Source organism: Vombatus ursinus, unplaced genomic scaffold (assembly GCF_900497805.2).
Source record: "Vombatus ursinus unplaced genomic scaffold, bare-nosed wombat genome assembly UNPS02014841.1, whole genome shotgun sequence".
Lineage (NCBI taxonomy): Eukaryota > Metazoa > Chordata > Mammalia > Diprotodontia > Vombatidae > Vombatus > Vombatus ursinus.
In genome coordinates this window covers 5,634,310-5,651,357 of record NW_020954619.1, presented here as the reverse complement: position 1 = coordinate 5,651,357, position 17,048 = coordinate 5,634,310, and the positions used below count along the sequence as shown (strand labels likewise).

General features: G+C 37.0%; 1 pseudogene; it reads left to right on the top strand.

The window, feature by feature from the left end:
• Positions 1 to 13,879: 13,879 nt before the first annotated feature.
• On the top strand, positions 13,880 to 16,780 carry LOC114026562 (annotated as a pseudogene).
• The last annotated feature ends 268 nt before the right edge of the window (positions 16,781 to 17,048 follow it).

The window sequence follows — 17,048 nt, the reverse complement described above, 5'->3', positions numbered from 1 at the left end:
CCACCATGTCAAACACCTTCTTTGTATGCTCTGGAGATACAAAGACAAAAAACAAACTCTACCTGCTCTCACAGAGCTTCCATTTGAATGAAGGAGAAAAGATATTACATATACATGATATGCAAATCACTATTATCTTATTGATCACATTTTTTTGGAATGGAGTCTAATTGGAAATAGTTTCAGAACAGTTGATATTCTGCTATTGTTCTTTTATATTTAATGTTCGTATACTGTTGTGCAAATGCATAAAGTTACTGCTTTTTGTAATTGAATGAGAGTATTGGGATGCCAGCTCATCTTCTGAGGACCCCTCGAAAGCATTTTAAGGACAACTCCAGCTGCAGAAAAGATGTTAGGGATGACATGTATTGGTCTATTTCCATCAGGTTTTATTTGCTAAAATCTTAAGGGTATTTGAGGGTTAGTATTTGCAGCATGGGCTTGTCATCTGTTCATTTATAAATGATAGTGAGTTTATGGCATATAATTTTAGTTGTTTTAACCAGTTTTTAAATTGACTATTCTGGGTTCTCTAAGTATATCATTATGTCATCTGCCAAAAATGTTAATTTTGTTTCCACATTGCCTATGTTTATTCTTTCAATTTCTTTTCTTGTCTTATTGCTATAGCTAGCATTTCTAGTACAACATTGAATAATAATATTGATAGTTGACATTCCTGCTTCACCTTTGATCTTATTAGAAAGGCTCTTAGTTTATCCTCATTACAGATAATGCTTGCTCTTGGTTTTTAGATAGATACTATTTATTATTTTAAGAAAAGCTTCCTTTACTCCTATGCTTTCCAGTGCTTTTAATAGGAATGGGTGTTGTATTTTGTTAGAGATTTTTCTGCATCTATTGATATAGTCATATGATTTTTGTTATTTTTTGTTAATGATATGGTCAATGATTCTTATAGTTTTCCTAACATTGAACCAGTCATGGATTACTAGTATAAATCCCTGGGAGAGCTAAGCACCAATGCTGGCTTCATCCTGCTATCTTGGTTCTGTCCCCTGGTATATAATTTTAGCCACTTGATCATGTCAGTAAGTTAATAAAAATTTATTAAGCACCTTCTGTTTGATAGTCAATATTCTAAGCACTGAGGATACAAAGAACAGGAAAAAACAGTCCCTGCTCTCAATGAGCTCATAGCCTAATGGGAGAGACAACATGCAAACACACACACACACACACACACACACAAGATATATACAGGATAAATTGGAGAAAATAAACAAAAGGAATGTACTAGAATTAAGGAGAGGTTTCTTTCTAGTTATCTTCTATGTACTAATTTTTTTTCAACTTAAAATTATAGGTGGCATAATTTCACTGAAACATCGGTATCAATCAATAAGGTGAGGCTCTTTAAAGATAACTTTTCTGAAATTTCTCTTAGCAATGGCCTGATCCTGAATTGCTATAATAAACTCTTCCATTTCCATGCATTACTCAACCATTGTTCAATTCTACTTTGTTGACATATTGGTTGAGTTTATGTGGATGTTGCCCATGCAGAGCTTTTTGATTCCACTCTTGGATGATAGCAATTCCATAGGCTCCATTTAAAGATAAGCCACTTTCAGCGACCTCAGGTCTTCCTGACTTCAAGTCCACCACACTATCCACTGTACCACCTAGGAACCTCAATACATTAGGAATAATATTCTAGTAGCAGAGTGAAGGATAGATTGGAGTGAGGAGAATAGGAACAAGAAAAACAGGAGATGGTTTAAGACTAATTGTTGTGATTTGACCTTGTTTTTGAAGAGGATCAATGACATCATGGGTTGATGTCTTGACTCATGGGTGAATTGGATTTAAGTGAGGCGAAGTTGCACAAAGTCATCATCTTTACTCTCTTTCTGAGTCATTGAAGTCTAGTGACAAGACAAAAGTCAAGATGACTGGTCATGGCCCAGGATGCAATGAGTGATCTTGGCATCTTCAATGTCTGACTAAGCTCTAAGTGCTCCATAGCACTTCTTCAGTCACCTTCATGGCTGTTGGAACAAATTGTTCTCATTCACCCATCCCTCTGGGGGAAGTCTTCACATACTTGGGTAGACCTTTTCCTAACTCATCAATGGGTTTGAGGCCTGTTGGTTACCTTCAACCTGGTTTAGCCCATCTGTCGAGATGGTTTACTGGAGTGTGGCCACTGCACATGCAAGAGCTTTTTGGATCCACAGGTGAGAGTTGAGTGCCAGATAGACACTAAAGGTATATGTGCAACCCTGAAAAATGCTCGGCAAGCTCTCACACCAGAGATGCTAGTCCTCTTTGAACAGCCCACACATACCTTAAGCTAGATGAGAGGTAATGAGGGACCGGATTAGAGAGGATGGTGGGAATAGGTATGAGAGATAATGCAGAGACAGAAATGGTAGTCCTTTGTAATTGGTTGTGGGAGATAATGGAGAGGAAAGAACCAAAGATGGTTATAAAACTTTGGTTGAAGGTGACTGAGAGAATGATGGTGCCCTGGACATTGCTAACAAGGTGAGAAAGATGGGCAGGTTTTTGGAGGAAGACAAGGCCAGTTTGGGATATAATGAGTGTGACACATTGATAGGGAGGAAGAATGAGAAGAGACCATCGGATTTGTCAATTAGTAGGTCACTGGTGACCTTATTATGTTTTCATCAGAGTGGCTGGACTACCTATCTTAAATAGGAAGAAGATGAGCAGCAAGAAAAGGAGACAGAGAAGGACTGGTAAAAGTAGTAGGAAAAGAACCAAGAGAGTGCACTGTGTAACCTAAACCAAAAGAAGAAAGACTGTTTAGCCAGGGGGAGTGGGTCAGAGTAGTCCTTGATCTAATTGAGAAGGTTCTCAATTAATCAGGCAAAATCACAGGGTGTGGGACATGACCAACAAGATAGACTAAGTAGACATTTTCTCCTATCCTCTGGGACTCTAAAACCCCCCTCAAATAAAATAATGTGCAAGAGGAAAAGTAATTACAGCTGTCTCTGCAGGCCAAGTCACTAAGCCTAAGGAGATAAGGAGCCTGATGAATTAACACCAGACCAGGTTAATCCCTATTCTCTAGAGATAATTCCTAATGCAATTATTCAGTTCTCCCTCTTTTACCAGCTCCATGCTCTAGCAGGGTGGCAAAATGTGACCCACACCTTGTGCTCTGAGATCCACTCAAGAATATCCTGTAGTCTCTGATAGCACACCTTGACCCTAACCTTACCATTTTATGTCAGCAAAGAGAACACAACTCTGTCCACCAACTCCATCTTCATCCTTGCCCTGTTCCATTGCAGAGGAAATAAAGGTATAGGAAAGAGGCGAGCTTTGTCTGGGGCTACAATATGCTACTATAACAGCACTCAGCTATTGAAATAAATAACAGAGGAAACTGAGGCAGAGCACCAACACATGTGGAGTTGCACCAGACCTGAAGGAAATGAAATTGGCATTTAGCTGGGGTTAGTTTTTCCCCTTAAGTAGTCAGGGGGGCAGGAATTGAGGCTGGTCAAAAGTAAATCTCCTAGTTTGGGAAAAGACAGAAAATAGCTTTGAGATCCAGTTCTAGGAGAAACCACCATCGAAAGGGAAAAAGTCTGAAAGTAAATGATAGGGGAATATAAAGAAGAAAGAATAAAATTAACATAGGTCTCAAGGGGAAGAAAACTCAGTTAAAAAACCTGAGCACAAGTAGATTAATTGGTGGGGAAGATATTAGTATAGAAAAAAGATAGCTACCAGGAGAGTTAAATGAGCCCAACCATCTCTGGATAAATATTTCAAGACAAAGGATTTTGAAGAAATACTTGGTGAGGCAGAGGACTCTGGTTTCTCTTGAGAGCATCGAGCCATATTGAGATGTGTCTGAATGATTCAAGAGAGAAATAAGAATCAGGAAAGCAGAATTTATTGCATGCACAGTGGAACTAATTGGCAGAATAGAAAAACATGAATCCATAGTAGTGAGTTTCTCCAAGAAGCAAAAGAGAGAACAACTTATTGAAATTACAAATATGTGAAAGTAAAGGACTATCTGGAATAAGAGAAACAAAAAACAATAATTAAAAAAAAACCCATATGATCACTATACAAGCAGAAAATATTGATCTTGAAGGCAAACTGAGTAAAGACAATTTAAAGATCATAGGTCTCCCTGAAGAACGGACAAGTGAAAATAACCTGAAAAGAAATAGTGTAAGAAAACTGCCTGGAACTTCTACATACAGAAAACAAAGTACCTATTTAAAGAATCCATAGATCACCTCCAAAAAAACCCCCAAAACCAAACCAAAATAAACAATAAAACAACCTATGCTGCAAAGTCCAAGATAAATAGTAGAGAAACGTAACAATTCCAATGACAAACGACAAGTTTAACAAGTGTCCATAAAAAAGACCCTTAAATATAAAGGAAAGAGAATTTGAATGACACAAGACTTTCTACCCTTAGCAAAAATTGCAGAAGGGAATGGAATAATGTATTTCAAAAAGTGAGGGAGCTTAAGATGCAACCCAAAGTAACATACCCAGAAAACTTAAGCCTGATCATCCATGAAAAAAAGATTGGCATTCAATAAAGCCATATGAAGTATTCCTACCCCAAAACAACAATAGCAACAACAAACAAATGTTAAAAATTTTAAAAACATCTCAGATATCAGAAGCACAAGAAAAGTAAAAAAACACAGCTACCAAGGAAAAGTAGTATTACAACCCCCCACACACAAAAAAACCTAGAAAAAACAGTTATGGGGTAAAAAAATAACAAAATGACAACAGCAGGATCATTGAGAGGTTAATTTCTAAAAGTATATATGGAGAAAAGGTGGCACTTAAATAGAAGTGATGGTGGAGGAGCAAGCCTGAAACAATATGGATTAAGTCTCATAACATCCTACCTACAGGTGAATCATATGTGTGTGTGTGTGTGTGTGTGTGTGTGTATGTGTTTGTGTGTGTGATCAAACTCAGAATGGGAGAGAGAAATATACCCTAATCAAGTCAACAAGAAACAATGAAGGGAAAATAGCTTTTGGAAACTTAGGAAGAAGAGAGGCTACGAGAGAATGAGTAGGGTGGCAAAGAAAAAGACTGAAACAAGAAAGAAAGTAGAGATCTTGAATCATGGGTGGTGGTGTCGTGGTCCCACTGAAGAATACTTACTTAGAGAAGAGAGATATTTTATAATGGGAGATAAAGACATTACAATAGTTATAACTTGCAAGGATTTGGTATTCAGAGAGACCACCATCTCTGAAAATGTTGTGCCTCCATGGACAGCATCCCACTTTAAGAGGGGAGGGAATCAGAGCTCCTGGAGGCAATTGATATCCAGAAGGGTGGGAGTCTGTGGACCTAGAGAAGAAATTTCATGACAAATGGAAAAGAAAATGATCATGGGGGAGAGCAAGGGGTGGAAATGAATTGTATCATCTGAAGCATAGAAAAATTTCCATCATGAGGAAATATTTCTGCCCTCTCTATCTCCTTCAGGAATTGTTTTTTTTCCAAGAGTGAGGCACAACAGAAATAAATGATAGAGGTCAAGATCTACAAAACAACAACATAGAAATTGTTTAGAAGAGGGAACTCAAAATAGATACTTTAGAAACTTTAATCCATGAGGAACACAGACACTAAAGAAGTGATAAATATAAAGACAAACCAAAGAATAGAGGCTTGGAATAGATAGTAAGGAAGAATATTAATGAAGAGAATGAAAGAAATCTTTTTTTAGAAAAATGTGCTGAAAATTTTTTTAATACTTTAACAAACAAAATAAATTGAAGAAGAGGAGTGGAAGGAGATTTTTACTTCCTTATTTAATTAAAAGAAAAAAATTGAGGAAGAATTATGTAACTAGGTAAAATGAAGAAGAATTAATAAATTAAGTGAAATTCCCAAACTAGGGAAAGTGGTGACAAATAGGAGGACAGGGCTTGAGGGTGAGGGGAAGAGAACCTCTTGGAATAGGATTGCCTTAAATTGGATTATGCAAAAATAGGTGAAGAGACAAAGTACTAAAGGGGAAGGTTCTAATTTGAGGGAAAAAAGGAGTATTAGAGACAACTGGCTGAAAATAAAACCTAACTCTCATGCCTTTAATGTGAATGGATTAAACAATTTAATGAGTTACACATTGTATAAGAAAATAAAACCTCACAATCTGTTGCTTATAAGAAATACATCTAAAGAAACAAAACATTTACAGAATAAAAATGAAAGGCCGGTACAAAATTTTCTATGTGTCACATGAGTCCAAAAAGCAATAGCAGCAATCATGCTATCAGACAAAACAAAAGCAAAAATTCACAACATAAATAGAGATTAAAAGGAAATTACAGGGGCAGCTAGGTGGCGCAGTGGATAGAGCTCCGGCCTTGGAGTCAGGAGGACCTGAGTTCAAATCTGGCCTCAGACACTTGACACTTACCAGCTGTATGACCCTGGGCAAGTCACTTAACTCCATTGCCTAGCCAAAAAACAAAAAAAAAGAAATTACATTATGCTAAAAGGAGCCATAGAAAACAAACCAATATCAATGTTAAATTTATGTGCTCCAAATGTCTTTGCACCTAAATTCATAAAAGAAAACTTAACTTGAATTATAGGAAGACATAGACAGTGATAAATAATAATAGGAAACTATAATGTCCCTCTGGTCAAGTCTAGCAAAAATATAAACAAAAATGAAAAAATAGAATTGAACAAATTGCTGGAGAAACCAGAGCTAAAAGACTTATGGCATGTTTTAAAAAGAACTATTAAAGAATATACATATTTCTAAGCACCACGTGGAACTTTTACAAAAATTGACCAAGTATTAGAGCACAAATGTTACAAATAAATGTAAAAAGGCAAAAATAGTAAATACATACTTACAGGGTCAAAACAACAAATCATAGAAACAATAATTATATGAGAAAAAATCGTAATGATGAAACAACATAGCAAAATTTCTGGGATAAAAACAATTTTGGGGTGAAAGTTATATTACTAAAAACATATATTAACAAAGTAGAAAATAAGAGAATTAATAAACTGAATGTGCATAAAAATAGAATATGAACAAAAACTACAAAATAAGCATAAAAGAGGAGATATTAAAAATTAAAAGAGAAATAGATAAATTGGAAATAAATAACCAAAAAACCCTTTGGAGTGGTAACTATGGCTAATTCTTTGAAAAAAAAATAGTGGAATGGATAAACTTTTAGACAACTTAATTAAAAAGAAGGGGACAGAAATTACAAGGCCCAGGCCATTGTCAGTCTCTCATCAAATTGAAGAGTCCCCAAATTAAATTGATGGGATACAAGGAATTTGGCTAACTGAAGAAACTGACTCTCCCTCTGTGGCCCATAAGAGAAGAATGATCATACTCTCTGAAACTCTCATCTCTTGTAGACTTGCTCTCATTTCTGTTGTGGCTGCTTCCAGGGTACGTCAAGTAGATGGAGGTGATGAAAGAAATCTCCTCTCCTCTTATATGCAAGATGGTGACATATCAGAAGCACATAATGATGTGAAACATGAGTTTGTATGTAGCCTGAGAAAGGAGTTCAAAGTCATTTTTCCTAAACCCCAACATCCTGTATAAAGCGAGGGGACTTTGAATTCTCAAGGAAGCACAATTCTAGAATCTAACCTTCTGTTAGAGAAGGGAGATTTCCTGGGAAGCACTAGCTTCAGGAATTGCTTCCAAGTTCAAGAGTTCCTGAGTTAAAGAGTTTGGGTATTCTACTTTCTAGAGAGATAAGTCAATAAGCCAACAAGCATTTATTAAGCACCTCCTATGTGCAAGGAACTATAGTAAGCATGTAGATATAAAGAAAGGACAACCCCCCTCACCCCCTGCAGATTTTTGATATATGGTTTTCCTTGGAAAAGGAAGAAGATGGTTCATATAATTCCTGTGTAGAGTCCCACTTGGAAAGGGAAATCAATGAAGTAATTAGATAATGTAGGTCTGATTAGAAGAGGGTCTGAATTCAATCCTATTTACATTAGTAATACTGAGTCAACAGTATTAAATGTAGTAGAGAGGTCAAGGAGGATGAAGGATGAAAAATGCCATTAATGTTGTGATTAATAGTTATTTATTAAGCTTTGAGAAAACAATTTCAGGAGTCAGGATGAAAGCCAAATTACAAGTTGTTGAGAAGATGCTCAATAGTAATATAAGGAGGCTTTGGGTGTAGATAGCTTTTTCAGGAAGTTTAGCACTGAGACAGAAAAGAAAGATAGTTGCTGGATAGGACAGTAGGGCCAAGGAAAGACTGTGAATTTGGAAGGTACTGGTTAGACTAGATGACCTCCAAGATCTCTTCCAACTTGGACATTCTATAATTCTATAATTCAAACACCTTTAGATAAGATCCAGTCCTTTTCCTCATGGAGCTTCCAGTCACTAGGAAGGATGGGATAATAAATGTTGATCTAATGTTGAGTCAAACATTCTGGTAAAACCATTGTCAAGAAACCACTTTTCTTGGGAACTAGGAGAGTTCCATTCTCCCACAGCCTAAGGGCAAATTGTGGTATATGATTGTGATGGAATACTACTATGCTATGAGAAGTGATGAGCTTATTGGTTTTAGAAAAACATGAGAAGACTTGCATGAAATAATGAAGAGTGAATTGAGCAGAACCCAGAGAACTTTGCATCCAGTAACAACAATATTGTTTTAAGAACAACTTTGAGTGACTAAGTCATTTTGACTATTATAAATACCTAAATTAACTACAAAGGATGATGCTACCTGCATCCAGAGAAAGAACTGATAAATAGAAATATGTATAGAATGATTTATTTTTATTTTTTATTTTTTTGCTGTTTGGTGAGGCAATCAGGGTTAAGTGACTTACCCAGGGTCACATAGCTAGTAAGTGTCAAGTGTCTGAGACCAGATTTGAACTCAGGTCCTCTTGACTCCAAGTCTGGAGGTTTATCCACTGCACCATCTAGCTGCCCTAGAATGATTTTACATATATGTGTACACACACACACACACACACACACACACACATACATATACACACACTTTTGTGTCTAACGGTAGCCATCTCTAGGGTGGAATGGGTGAGGGAAGAAAAAAGTAAATTTACAGAATGACTTTATTATATATTTAAAAGGAATAGCAAGTACATAATAGATTTGCAGTTTCACATACAATTATCTTTTTTTATTCTACTATGTTATGGAGGTACTTGTTTTATTTTATAAATTCAAAATAAAATAAATAAAATTAAAAGAAAAAGAAAAACTACCCACCTTAAGGAATAAGATCTACTTTGGAGATAGCAAAAAGCTAAATCTGCTGGTGATCTGTTAAAACTGGTCTACCTGGCCTGATTTTCATTTTTAGACATGTTTCCTTATTGATCATTCAGTCTGCCAGATTTGTGACAGGATGAGTACCCTGTGTCATAATCAGAGCTATGTGTCAGTATTTCTGTCTTATTATTATCTTTAATCATTTATTGATCTTTGACACAATGTCTATCACATTATATGTCAATGGAAGCCTAGAGCTAGATAATCTCCACATGGCAGATAAGTTTCACTTAAGAACCCTTGAGGCTTTCTTCCTCTTGTAGTAGTCTCAAGAGCTCCTGTTATCTAAAATACAGGAGTCAAATGGTGCTGTCCTCCTTGAGATTTCTAGGAAAATGCCATCTGACAGTCACTTGTGAAATTCTGGTCTCATGTCTGGGACTATAGCTCAACACAGTTAATGGTCCCTATTTTCAGACAGTCAAATAATGAAAATGAGGATAGCTGGTATTTCTAGAAAGCCTTTTTTTTAGAAAGAACTTTTCAAAGATTCCTTGATGCAATTCCCATGAAGAACCAATGCAACCATAATTATTTTTGTTTTACAATCGAGTGACTTGCTCCTGACCACAAACTGTATCTAACAAGTGGCAAAGTCAGGATATGAACCTATGTCTTCTGATTCCAAGTCTGGCATTCCTTTCTCTATATTGTGCTGTCTCCTTCCAGGGCCATTTCCAGTCATCCTGATCTATATCTTGCTACTAGACCCAGGCAGCTCTGGAGGAGAAAGTGAGGCTGATGACTTCATACATTTTAGGAGGACACTGATAAATCTGGAAAATGTTTAGAGCGTGGAAACCAGAATAGTGAAGGGCTTTAGGATCATGTCCAGGGGTGTGCTAGTAAATGTTTTAACAACCAGCTCTCTGGGTGGGTGGGGGGAATGTATTCAGGACACAATTTTAAGTTTAATCTACATTAATAACATTTTCTCCATCACTTTCTTAATAATTATAATAGCTAACATTTATATAGTGCTTACTATATGCTGGGAAATGTGCTGAGCACTTTATTATTAGCTCTTCACAGTTTTATGATGATAATAATAACTAATTGTTTTGTAATTATTATAATCCTTACCTCCTCACAACAACCCCGGGAAATAGGTGGTAATATTATCCCTATTTTACAGATGAGGAAACTGAGGCAAACAGAAGTTCAATGACTTGCCCAGGGTTATACAGCTACAAAGCATCAGAGGCTGAATTTGAACTCAGATCTTCCTGAAGTCTAGACATTCAACAAAACAATAAATCAAGCCTTGGTTTGTAATGTTTGCCAATTTCCAAGATGTAAATACACTGAAAATTTAAGAGTTGGCTCTTACGAGACAGTATGAACTAGCTGTAGCATGCTGCTGAGATTTATGCCATATAAGAATCAGTTGAAAGAAAGGAGATGATTTAATTTGGAGGAGGATATTTAGTTTGTGAAAGAGAAGACTTGGGAGAGATACAGTAATTATCTGCAAGTATTTGAGGGGTTACCACAAAGAAGAGGGATTGAACTTGTTCTGCATGGTCCTAAAGGGCAGAACTATTTGGGAGTTAAAGAGAAGAAAATTCAAGCTAAATGTAGGTTTTAAAAAAAGCTTCTTAGCAATTAAGTCTATCACAAATAGAATGGGCTGCCTTAGGAGAGAGTGGGATCCTTACTCACTTAATGATCTCGTATGGGGAATTTTGTAGACTGGATTCTTGTTCATGCACAGGTTGGACCAGATATTCTCTGATGGCCCTTCCAACTCTGAGATTCTTTGACCCTATAGATGACACCATTGAGAGAGAGAAAGAGAGCAGGGCATCCTGGATGCTGTCAGTGGTTTGCCATTTCCTTATCTAGCTCATTTTACAGGTAAGGAAACCAAGGCAAACAGAATTGAATGACTTGCCCAGGGTCCATAGCTAGTAAGTGTCTGAGGCCAGATTTGAACTTATGAAGATGAGTCTTCTTGACTTCAGGCCTGGTACTTTATCCACTGCACCACCTAGCTACCCTTCACCTGAAGTAGGCTCAGGGTACAAGAACATATACAATTCACGTTGATTAAACTGTTAATATACCAAAAGACAACAAGCAGCAATAACACTAATAAAAAAAAAAAGAAACATAGAACACTCTGAGGTCAGCTAGAAATAGCAGGCCCTTCCTCTGCCTCTCTGTTGACTCTGGAGGAGAGAGTGAGGCTGATGACTTTGCACAGCTCTCCCTTACTTAATTCACTTGCAAGTCAGCTGTGACATCATTGGTCCTCATCCAGAACAAAGGACAAATAACAAACAACAAAAACAAGAATAACAACAACAACAAAGGGAGATCAGCTTGAAAAGGGAAAAGATAAAGGTGACTTTGTAAGATTTGCCATATCAGGATCTCTTGAAGGATCTGGGGATGTCTGATGGAGAGAAAAGACTAGTGGTGGGGGTGGAGAACATAATAGACTCAGGGAAGTTATGAACTGCCTCAGGAGGAAGTGGAAAATCTTCATTATGGTCTTCAGGAAAAGGAATGATGAGCATTTGTGGAGTATAGTCATAGTCATAGTTCAGTAAAGGCCAGGTCAGATGGCCCTGAAATTCCCTTTTAACTCTGAAATGATATGAGTCCATGGGAAAGATGCTGCCTTTTTTGGTACTGGACATTTTAATTATTGAAAAGGGCAGAAAAAGGGGCATATGTGTGAGAAAACCAACTTGAGATACATCTGTGGACCTGACAGAAAATTGTCCCTCAGGTAACTGTACTTAGAGGACCTGGTGGAAAGCAGCTGAGAAACAAGAGTATTGACTGAGGTATATATGGCTACAGTGACAACCACAACAGCATTATAAAGACAAACAACTTTGAAAGATTTAAGAACACTGATAAACACAACAATCAACCATAATGTCAGAGGCCTGATGATGAAGCCTGCTATCCATCTCCTGATAGAGTAAAATGGACTTGGAGTATAAAATGAGAATTTTTTGGATATGATCAATATGGAAATTTGTCCCATTTTCTTTTTTAAGTTCTGAACTTAAAAGAAATAAAATGAGCATTTCATAACAAAGTAGAATAGAAAAGAGGATTGCACATGAAACTCCAAATTTATTATGTACAACTTACTATTCCTTTTAAATATATAATAAAGTTATCATGTAACTTTCTTTTTCCTACTTCCCTCCCCCCCATCTTGCCCTAAAGATGACTGCCATTAGCCACAAATTTGTGTATATGTGTATATATGAGTGTGTGTGTGTGTGCGTGTGCATGTGTGCATACACACAAATGTAAAATCATACTATCCATACTTCTATTGATCAGTTCTTTCTCTGGATACAGATAGCTTCTTCCTTTGTAGATCCTTTGTAGTTAATTTGGGTATTTGTAATAGTCAAAATTACTTAGGCACTCAAAGTTGTTCTTAAAACAATATTGCTGTTACTGTATGCAATATTCTCTTGGTTCTGCTCGTTTTGCTCTTCATTATTTCATGAAAATCTTCCCATGTTTTTCTAAAATCATCCAGCTCATCATTTCTTATAGCACAACTATTTTCCTTCACGATCATATACCACAATTTGTTTAGCCATTCCCCAATTGATAGGCATCCCCACAATTTCCAGGTTTTTTTGCCACCACAAGGATAGTGACTATACATTTTTAAGGATCTTTCCTGGAGAATTTGTTTTACTTGACTATGCATATTTGTTTTTTGTTTGTCTTCTTTCCTTCCTTTTTTTTTTTTCCGTTTGGTGAGGCAATTGGGGTTAAGTGACTTGTCCAGAGTCACACAACTAGTGAGTATTACATGGCTGAGGTCGAATTCGAACTCAGGTCCTCCTGGCTCCAGGGCCGGTGCTCTATCCATTGCACCACCTAGCTGCCCCCTTCCTTCCTTTTTTCTAATGGGGGGTGGGAGGGAAATAAATTTTCGCTCATTGAAAAAATAAAATTAAAAAAAGATGGCTATAGTGCTTTCTGATCCATCAAGTCATTTACATATGGCTATTTTCAGAGTTTTGAAGGAAATACTGAGAAATTATAAATAAAAGAATTGTTTGATTTCCCGTGTAAGACTGACAGCCAGGGTTGGGGGACGGGAGGGCGGGAAAAAGTAGGACCAGTGAAGGGCAAGTGGGCAGCAGCCGCTGCTCGCCCAGGCTTCGATGGCTGCTGGAGTCGGCGGGAGGCAGCACCTGGGGACACGCGCATCTGCCGCGGGGTTGGGGAGGGGGAACAGGGGCCAGCCACCTGGATGGGACCGGCAGCCGCTAGCTCTCCTCCGTGGGACAACAGCAGCACTTTGGGGAGGTAAAAGAACACCCTTCCAACCCAGGAAAACCTAGATGATTTTGTGGTTTTGAAGCTGAGCCCACAATGAAGATGATATCTGGGAACAAAAGAGCAACTTGGCTGTTGACTTTCTTATCAGAATTTCAAGTGATTGTGTAAGCAGAAACAAGCTGCAAAGGAAATTTGCGTCACCCAGATATTGGGAGAATGCACTACCCTGAGACTATTAACTACTGTTCACATGTAGATCATTTAGTTTTTCTCACCATGTCTATACCTGAAATAGTAAATGACATCCCTTGTTGGGACTGAAGAGGGAGAAACAGAGGAGCTAGGAGATCCAGCCAAGCCTAGAGATTTTCAGCACTTGTATGGACATGCAGATGAGGAAGAAGATTCTCCACCAGAAAGGCAAAAAGTGGTTGGGATATGTTCCATAGCAAAAAAAAAAAAAAAAAAAAAAAAAAAAAAAATCTAAATCAAAACCAACTAAGGAAAAACTCGAACGTGTCTCCTTTTTTAAACACGTCACAGTAGTGATATTTGAAGAGAATGTTATTTTGAATGAACCAACAGACAGCTGGCCGCTACGTGATTGTCTTATTTCTTTCCATTCTAAAGGATTTCCACTGGATAAAGCAGTTATCTATGCAAAACTCAGGAACCCATTTGTGATCAATGACTTGAATATGCAATATCACATATAAGGCAGTAGAGAAGTTTATAGTATTCTTTAAACTGAAGGTATTTTACTTCCTTGTTATGCAATTTCTAAACTGTGATCCAAATAATCCCCAACAATGAAATCTAACCGAAGAGGAGGATTGTGGAGAAATAAACGGAGAAGTTTTCCAAAAGCTATTTGTAGGAAAACTCTTCTGCCCTGAGGATCACAATGTTTACATTTATTATCCAACTTCTGCTGGAGGTGGAAGCCAAAGGCTCTTTCGGAACATCAGAAGCAGAAGTAGTGTTCACTTCTTGCAAAGCTGCCTGAGAAAAACAGGCTTATACATTTGTGAGGAGATCATGCTTACAGATGGCACTGATGTCAAGGTATACACAATGGATTCAGATTATGTCCATGCTGAAGCATGAAAATCCCCTGTACTTGATGGCAAAGTAGAATGGGATACTGAGGGGAGCGAAGTCAGATATCCTGTTATCTTCAATGTTAGAGAGAAGTTAATTGCTTGGAAAGTCTGCCTGGCATTTAATTAAGCAAATGATTTGTGGCTTTGATTTGTTACATGATAATGGACAGTCTGATGTCTATGATTTTAATGCCTTCGGTTTTGTGAAGGATTCTGTGAAATATCATGATGACTATGCAAAAATACTTGGCAACATTATAATGTGAGAGCTTGCTCCACAATTTCAGATCACCTGGTCAGTACCATTAGAACCTGAAGATATTCCAATTGTACCAACAACAGCTGGAACTATGATGAAACTTAGGTGTGTTATAGCAGTTATGTCATGGCATGATCAGGCACCAAAGCAGAAAATGAAAATGGAAGTGAGACACCAAACATTTTTTGGTCTTTTTTGAAAACTGTGATGGATACAAAACATGGAAATTAAAACTGAAAAAGCCAAAACAATTACAGGAAGTGTTGGACCTTGCTTGACAACTTTTAATAGAACTGGGACAAAATAATGATTCTGGAATTGAAGAAAATAAATCAAAACTTGAACAATTAAAAACTGTATTGGAGATGTATGGTGATTTTTTTGGGAACAAATCTTATTCCCTCATAGTTGTCCTAAAACATCTAGTGATGAAGAAGACAATAGAAGAGAAGAGCCATCTTTACTTTTGGTTCTGAAATGGGGAGAAAATTAACTCCTGCAGGAAGGGTTCAGTCTGAAGAAAGTGGAAGAACTTTCAGGTGTATGTATCCTAGAGGACAAGGTGACTATGCAGGATTTCCTGGTTGTGGTTTACTTACTACTGATATGACCTCAAAATATATGCTTCTGATGAGGGATGAATCGAAATGACTGCAGCAGCTTTTGCAAAGGCACTTTTGGTTCTAGAAGGTGAGCTTACCCCCATTCTTGTCTGACTAGTAAAAAGTGCAAATACGAATGAATTTTTGGATAGTGATAGTGATTCCCTAAGCAGTCACCAGCGTTGTGTGAAAGCAAGACTTCATGAAATACTTCAAAAAGATGGAGATTTTGCTCCTGAAGACTATGAAAAGCTTCCTTCATCTGGGAGCATTTTTATTATCAAATCAATGCAATTAATTAAAAATTCTGTGAAGAGCTGTGACAAAGTTTACTACTTGATTCAAAGTTTGACTTCTCAAATCAGACAAAAAATGAAGATCCCAAGTCATCAGACATCTGACTTTATCATAATGAAACATTAGAACTAATGCTACTCCGATGGTCCAATTTGGAAAAGAACTTTAAAACAAAGAATGGAAAATACAACATCAGTAAAATCCCTGACATATATGACTGTATAAAATAAGATGTTCAGCATAATGGCTCCTTGAAATTAGAAAATACAATAGATTTGTACAGGTTTTCAAAGGCATTAGCAGATATTGTTTTCCCTCAGGAATATGGCATATCTAAAGTTGAAAAACTGGAGATTGCCAAAGGCTACTGCACTCCTCTAGTTAAGAAATTCGATCAGATCTTCAGAGAACACAAGATGATGACACTGTAAATAAGCTCTATCCTCTGTATTAAAGAGATATCATGTCCCCTGAATGTCATGTCCCTACTAGATTTTATTTCACCAGTGAAAGTCATGTACACTCTTTACTATTCATCCTTTTTTATAGTGCCTTATGTGATGAATCAAAAGATGATCAGTGGCAGCATGCTATGGATTATATAAATGTTGTCAAAGAACTCAATTACATGACTCAAATTGTTGTCATGTTCTATGAAGATCCATACAAATGAGATCCTGTCCTCCAAAGAGCATTTTCACATTGAGTTACACTTTAGCTTGGGGGCCAAAGGCTGAAGAAGACAAAAATTGACCATCTGGGTATGGTTATAGACTTGCTTCAAGAGAGAATGAAGACAAAAGGAAATTCTCCAGAAAATGTGAATGTGATGATGAGGCATATAGTCATTTTCAAACCCATGGTATCAGATCCAATTCACATATACAAAAAAAAAATCTTCCCTTCCATGAACTAGGAAGGCAAGTAAAGTTGTTTCAGAAAATACTAATTTTACAAGAAAATAAAGGAGTGTGGACCTGAAACAGAATGCAGCAGACTTTGCATTATATTTCATGGTACCATCTATCTTCCTTCTAGAAACTCTTCACAATGCTTTATCTTTAAAGCAGGTGGATAGCTTTCTTGCTTCCATTGCACTTCCATCAAATGAAAGAAAATCAAAACTCCTTCTTGTATGAAAATTTGTTCTTATAACCATTAATTGAAATTGGGCTACATATAGA